Raw genomic sequence first — 8,267 nt, forward strand, 5'->3', positions numbered from 1 at the left:
TCGACACCCGCCTCAATGAACACATTTACGCATGTAGGAACGATAACCTGAACAACGCCTGTGTACAACACCGAAATTCCACCAATCATTTCATGAAATTCAGAGACGCCCAATTAGTGATCAAAGAAACTAATTTCCGCAGACGCAAGTGCCTCGAATCAGCACTGATCGCTGTTTCGAATACAATTAAACAAAACAACGGCAGCTTCACCATCTCCGAAGTCTTAGCAAGAATCCTCCTGAAAACAGTAAACCCTGCCATCACATAGTCTCTCCTGTTATACTACACAAAGCACAGAGAGTGAACACTGAAACAAGCTGCCTCATTCCAGTTTATATTTGTCCAACCTATTTTTATGTTACCCAAGTAATAGCTTTTATATCCTTTTACTCATGTACGAATTAATTGCTCTACCATGTTGTATTACTTTTGTCACTACCACTACTACTACCACTAGTGAACATCGAAATGGTACCTCACTAGTATTCACCTCACTCTGAGCCTTTATATACCCTCTGTGTCCATGTATTGTTTGTAATGGCTTGATAAAGCTCCTGGAGAGCGAAACGTTGCCACAATAAATGTCACATTAGTTGCACTTGTGTCCTTTTACTTTACATGCGTTTTTGCGGTCATCATTTCTGCAAGCATTTTTGTGTTCTGCTATTCTAATGTCCAGAGTTCTGGCTGTTTCCCCTACATATACTTTGTCACACCCCCCACATGGTATAGTGTAGATTCCTGCACTTGTGCCAGAATCATGCTTGGGTTTTTGTATCAGGTTCCTAATAGTAGTTGAAGAGCTGGTAGATATTTTAGCCAGTTTTCTGTCAAACATTTTTGAAACATTAGAGGCAACGTTGCTGACCGGTAAAACGATGTAACTTGGAGGCTTTTCTTCAATTTGATAGGTGTTGGTCTTGCTGAGGATACGTGTCGCACGTTTCCTACAGTCACGTATGAAGTGTAGGGGAAAGTGCAGTGAACTAAAAGAGTTGGTGATGTATGTACATTCTTCTTCGAGGAACTGTGGACTGGAAATTCTGTAGGCTCTCAGAAAGAAGCCAATAACTACCCCTCTTTTAGTTCTTGTGTCATGGTGAGAGAAGAAATGTAGAAGATCGTTCTTGTAGGTAGGCTTCCGGTAGACTTTAAAAGAAAGTTTATTTTCCCCTGTGCGTAAGAGAACGTCGAGAAAAGGTAATTGGTTGTCCTCCTCTAGTGTGAATTTAATAGTAGGTTCCAGAGTGTTGATGGTGTTGAGGATGCCCCCTACGTCAAGATTTTTGGGTACCGCATCCATGTAACTGAGCCTTGGATGTTACTGAGGATCCTTCTTGATTCCAGGTCCTTCATATATAAATTGGCAAGAACTGCACTAAGGGGGGATCCCATGGCTAGTCTGAAGAGTTGTTTGTACGTCTTGTCCTCAAACCTAAAACAGTTATAACGAACACAAAGTTCGACAAGGCTCACAAAATCTTGGCGGGGTACAGGTAACTCTGTATCATCTTTAATCACCCTGCGAAGAAGATCAATGGCTTGATCAACTGGGACATTGGTGAATAAGGCAGTCACGTCAAAACTTGCAAGCTTCTTATCACTCATGTCGAGATCCCTGATACGGTTAAGGAGGTCACCCGAATGCTTTAGATGAGCCTGACTGATTGTACCCAGGAGCTTTGACAAATATTTCGCCAAAACTCCTGCTAGACTGTGAGGGGCGCTGCCGATTCCAGATGTAATGGGTCTCATAGGCACATTTGGTTTGTGGGTCTTTGGTAAACCATAAAGTCTTGATGACTTGGGGTTGGTAGGGATGTGGCGCAAGAGCTTTTTACCTTCTGATTTCCTGAGTATGCTGCGGGTCTTACTGAGAAAAGAATCTGTTTCTTTCTTCCATGCATGTTCGGGGATGGAAACGTATGTGTTGGCGTCGTTCAATAAATCTTGCATCTTACTAACGTATTCTGTACTGTTGAGGATGACCACTCCTCCTCCTTTGTCCGCTGTGGTGATGAGGATATCATTATTAGTAGCTAAGTTTTTGAGTGCCTGGATGTAGCGACGAGGAATGACTGGACGACTAGGTTCAGAAACTGCAGCTGCAATAAGTCCTTGTATGAAACCTTTGTTAAACTCAGAGTCACCGAAGAAATGGTTTTTGATCACTGTGTCTAACTCGCATTTAGGCTTCTGTATGCCAGTAGCAAACTTGAGACCTAAGCTGAGTGCTTCGGATTCTGTATCACTGAGAACATAAGAAGAAAGGTTATTGATGATGTCAGCTCTACCAATATCTTTCCATTTGCTGTGTTGACAGAGAGAGGAAAGTTTTCTTTAGAGCAGTAGTTTCTGCTGTAGGTTGGTGGTGGTAACTTTGCTTAGGATGTGTTCGGCGGTCCGTCTGTCAGGAGCGGGAAGGGAAGTGAGAGCTAGGTGAGCACTATAGAAATAATCTTTGGAGCAAGCTGATAGATCTTCCTTGCACTCTCGTAGGTAGTGGTAAGTAGCAGGAGAGAAGGGATGTTTAGAATCCGTGAGATGGTGTGGAGTGGATCTAGGTGCGACCATTTCTTCAATGCAGTCTTGTAGAAAGGAGGAACGGTTCTTGAAGCTGTGTGCCTTCAGGAGGAGAGAAAGGTAGTCTCTGTATTAAACGTCCATCACTAGTACTGTGTCTTGACAATGAGGAAATGGTATGGTGATACCGACAAGATGTGGAAAAAGACACTTATGTACAGTCCTGAACTGTACATAAGTGTCTTTTTCCACATCTTGTCGGTATCACCATACCATTTCCTTCTCTGTATGTTCTCTAATGAGTCTATATCCATCCTGTAGTAAGGGGACCAAAACTGAGCAGCATAATCTAAATGAGGCCTCACTAGTGATGTATAGAGCTGTAAAATAACTTTTGGACTTCTGTTACTTATACTTCTTGAGATAAATCCAAGTAATCTGTTGGCCTTGTTGCGCACACTAAGGCACTGCTGTCTTGGCTTTAGATTTCTGCTTACCATGACTCCCAAGTCTTTTTCACATTCTGTATGACCAAGCTCTACTTCACCTAGATTATAGCTTCGAGGATTATTTTCATTACCAAGGGCAAGTACCTTACACTTATCCACATTAAACTTCATCTGCCATTTTTCAGACCAAGACATTAATTTGTTCAAATCGTCCTGGAGTTCATTGATATCCTACTCAGAGTGAATTATACGGCCTATCTTTGTATCATCAGCAAACTTACTCATGTCACTAGTAATCCCTTCATCAAGGTCATTAATGTAAATTATGAACAGGAGAGGGCCTAAAACTGATCCTTGTGGAACGCCACTAGTGACTAATCCCCATTCAGATTTCACTCCATTAATGGTAACTCTCTGCTTTCTATTGGTAAGCCATGCCTCAATCCATGCTAGAACTTTACCTCCTATACCATGAGCTGCCACTTTTCTTAAGAGTCTCTTGTGAGGTACTCTGTCGAAGGCTTTACTAAAATCCAAATAAACAATATCATATTCCTTTTCACTGTCAACTGCCTCAAATGTTCTATTGAAGAACGTCAGTAAGTTTGTCAGGCAGGAACGACCTCTCGTGAATCCATGCTGAGATTCATTTATCAAGTTATGCTCTTCAAGGTGACTTCTGATAATGTCAGCTATAATTGATTCTAATAACTTGCCCACTATAGATGTCAGGCTTATTGGACGGTAATTTGAAGGAGTGGACTTATCCCCTGATTTGAATATAGGAACCACATTAGCCATCTTCCACAACTCTGGCACAACACTGGTAAGGATGGACGCATTGAATACACTCGTTAATGGCTGACTAAGCTCCATCTTGCATTCCTTAAGTACCCTTGAAAACAACTCATCGGGTCCCGGGGACTTATTTTGTTTCAGTTTGTCTATCTGTTTAATAACCATGTCCCTCGTGACAGTAATATTAGTTAACATAAATTCATCAGGAACTAAATAATTGTTAATTACTGGAATCTCATTTACATCTTCCTGTGTAAAAACTGACAAAAAATAGTCATTAAATAAGGAACACATTTCCAGTTCATTATCCGTCAGCTGTCCATTCCCAGATTTCAGAGGTCCTACTTTTTCCTTCACCTTCGTCCTATACACTTGAAAGAACCCCTTTGGATTAGTCTTTGATTCATTAGCAACTCTAGTTTCATAGTCACGTTTAGCCTTTCTAATCGCCTTTTTTTACTTCTCTTTTAAGCTGAACATATTGGTCAGTAAGGTTAACCTCTCCCCTTCTGATGCGCCTATAAATTCCCCTTTTCTCCCCTAATAGATGCTTTAGCCTCCTGTTAACCCATTTGGGATCGTTATTATTAGACCTAATTTCTCTCTGGGGAATGTATATACTCTGGGCACTGTGTACATTAAGAAAACAATCATAAAAGCAGATCCCTTCATATTCATAAGTATGATTATCGTCAATAAAATCATTAGCTAGATAACCCCAATCAAGATTATACAGATGTTCCCTAAGTCCATTATAATCGGCAGAACGAAAATCAGGGATTTTTACTGTATTATCATTATTCTTGCATTCCCAGTTAATGCTAAAAGTGATGGATTTGTGATCACTTGCGCCAAGCTCTTCAGTGATCTCCAGATTATTCACGAGTGTTTCCTTATTTGACAAGACTAGGTCTAGCAAATTATTACCCCTGGTAGGCTCAGTTACGCTCTGTTTCAGAAAACAGTCCTGAACTGTTTCCATAAAGTCACTGGACTCTAGATTACCTGTCAAAGAATTCCAGTCAATTTGACTAAAGTTAAAGTCCCCTACTATGACTATGTTACTGTGTCCAGAAGCCCTAACAATTTCGTCCCAAAGAAGTCTCCCTCTATCGTGATCCAAGCCTGGAGGTCGGTATATTACACATAGAATTAGTTTTTCTTGACCCTCCACGAACTCGACCCAAACACACTGTTACTGCTCCATCTATTTTTATACCTGTTTTTATGCAACAATTAATATTTTCTCGAACATACAATACAACTCCTCCCCCCTTCCCATTACATCTATCCACATTGAACAACTTAAATCCCTGAATATTATACTCAGCAGTCAAATCCCGACTCTTTAAATCATACCACGTTTCAGTTAATGCAATGATATCAAAGTTCCCAGCACATGCTACCAAATGTAGTTCATTAATTTTATTTCTTGCACTTCGACTGTTAGCATAAAATACCATCATATGTTTTTTCTTCTGCACATTTTTCCTATTCATCTTTGTTTTTACACAATTTCTGAAATTATCATTACCCAGAGTTACTCCATGACAGTTACTATTAAGATTCTTAATATCAGAGCATAAGTCAATATATCCATACTCATTATTTATCATTTCTAAACCCATACCTCTAACTAATCCTAGTTTAAAGTCCTAACAACCCCCTCAACTGAGTTAGCAAGAAAACCCACACCTGCCCTGGATAAGTGAACCCCATCCCTGGCATACATGTCATTTCGGCCATAGAAGATGTCCCAGTTGTCAATGAATGGTACTGCATTATCCTTAGTGTTTATCCAGCCAACAATTAATACCAATTGCTCTGGACAACCATTCATTACCAACACCTATTCTTGGCAAAATGCCACATATAACAGGGCGCCCCCCCCTTCTTCCAAATTATGTCTATAGCTGTCCTGAACTTTCTAACTAAATCCTCACTTCTACGCTTGCCTACATCATTGCCTCCAGCACTGAGGCAAATAATAGGATTGATCCCATTACCGTTCATGATGTTGTCAAGCCAGCTAACAATGTCCTCCATCCCAGCCCCAGGAAAGCATACCCTTTGTCTCCTACTCCTGTCCTTCAAGCAGAATGCCCTATCCATGTATCTAGTTGAAGATTGAGACACTTATGCAGCATATGGGAATCTTTATTCAGGAAACGTTTCGCCACACAGTGGCTTCATCAGTCCAATACAAAGAGGAAGGCGTAAGGAGAGGAGGAGTATGAGGTAATCAGTCCCTCAGCCTGGAGTCGATGTGTTCAGTCCATCAATCTTGTAGAATGTACAGCATAGGGCCGTAGACGTGGCTTATATACTGTAGTGAGGTGAAGTGAAGCAGGCGGAGGCGGGGTCATAGTGGTACCATCCACTAGTCGAAGTAGGTCTTTGTCCAAAGGTTGAACAAGTGTTGAAGAATTCTTTGTAACAAGATCCCATGATGCTGCAGTGTCTGACAGTTGTGATGAATGGTTTGAAAAACCGACAAGTTGAAGATTGAGACACTTATGCAGCATATGGGAATCTTTATTCAGGAAACGTTTCGCCACACAGTGACTTCATCAGTCCAATACAAAGAGGAAGGCGTAAGGAGAGGAGGAGTATGAGGTAATCAGTCCCTCAGCCTGGAGTCGATGTGTTCAGTCCATCAATCTTGTAGAATGTACAGCATAGGGCCGTAGACGTGGCTTATATACTGTAGTGAGGTGAAGTGAAGCAGGCGGAGGCGGGGTCATAGTGGTACCATCCACTAGTCGAAGAATTCTTCAACACTTGTTCAACCTTTGGACAAAGACCTACTTCGACTAGTGGATGGTACCACTATGACCCCGCCTCCGCCTGCTTCACTTCACCTCACTACAGTATATAAGCCACGTCTACGGCCCTATGCTGTACATTCTACAAGATTGATGGACTGAACACATCGACTCCAGGCTGAGGGACTGATTACCTCATACTCCTCCTCTCCTTACGCCTTCCTCTTTGTATTGGACTGATGAAGTCACTGTGTGGCGAAACGTTTCCTGAATAAAGATTCCCATATGCTGCATAAGTGTCTCAATCTTCAACTTGTCGGTTTTTCAAACCATTCATCACATCCATGTATCTAACCTGGCTATCCCCAACAACAACAATATTCTTACCTTCCTTGTTGTCGTTCGTCGTGACGATCCCAGTAGTCGACTCACATTCGTCGGGTAGCACCGAGAATGCGTTGGAGGTTTCCACAGGAGTTTCCACAGCAGTCTCTTTCTTCTTCATCGTTTCTGGCTTTCCATTCGTCTTCTTGATCGTCAACTTCGTCGTCCCCTGCTGTCCAGCCACTGACCACGATCCCTTCTTGACCTGAGGACTCGAAACAGGAGGACTACTACGAATCCTCTTGTTTTCCTCGGTCAATCGCCGTATCTCCATCTTCGCTGCCCTCAATTCTTCCTTAAGTTGCTGGTAAAGTTGCTCGATGGAGGGCATCTTGGTTCAGTCCACGGGAGCAAACAAGACACTTCTTGAACATTAAAATGGTATAAAATACCGACAGATTGTTAGGTAAGACACATATGCAACAGTTAGGTATCTTTATTTTGAAACGTTTCGCCTACACAGTAGGCTTCTTCAGTCGAGTACAGAAAAGTTGATAGAAGCAGAAGATACTTGAAGACGATGTAATCAGTCCATCACCCTTAAAGTTTTGAGGTGGTCAGTCCCTCAGTCTGGAGAAGAGCATTGTTCCGTTGTCTGAAACAATATGAAGTTGAAGTGACAGAATCGGGCCTTATATAGTGCCAGGAGGTGAGACGTAGGTTGATTTGGGAGGGCAGGTCCTTCTCAAACCCAGCCGTTCTCACTAGTAGAGGTTGTCGAAGTAGATGGTCTGTACCAAGATACCCTTGTGTTGCAGTGTCTGACAGAATGAACATTAAAATGGTATAAAATACCGACAGATTGTTAGGTAAGACACATATGCAACAGTTAGGTATCTTTATTTTGAAACGTTTCGCCTACACAGTAGGCTTCTTCAGTCGAGTACAGAAAAGTTGATAGAAGCAGAAGATACTTGAAGACGATGTAATCAGTCCATCACTGTCACTTCAACTTCATATTGTTTCAGACAACGGAACAATGCTCTTCTCCAGACTGAGGGACTGACCACCTCAAAACTTTAAGGGTGATGGACTGATTACATCGTCTTCAAGTATCTTCTGCTTCTATCAACTTTTCTGTACTCGACTGAAGAAGCCTACTGTGTAGGCGAAACGTTTCAAAATAAAGATACCTAACTGTTGCATATGTGTCTTACCTAACACTTCTTCACAGAGTTAAGTACAGGTCACCACTGGTGTTTTGTCGTTCATTAGCCAGTTCTGGTGGTGTTTTGTCGTTCATTAGCCAGTTCTGGTGGTGTTTTGTCGTTCATTAGCCAGTTCTGGTGGTGTTTTGTCGCTCATTACTGGGATTTATGTCAAGTGTAAGCAACAGAAGTCCAGAGG

Source organism: Cherax quadricarinatus, chromosome 10 (assembly GCF_038502225.1).
Source record: "Cherax quadricarinatus isolate ZL_2023a chromosome 10, ASM3850222v1, whole genome shotgun sequence".
Classification (NCBI taxonomy): Eukaryota; Metazoa; Arthropoda; class Malacostraca; order Decapoda; family Parastacidae; genus Cherax; species Cherax quadricarinatus.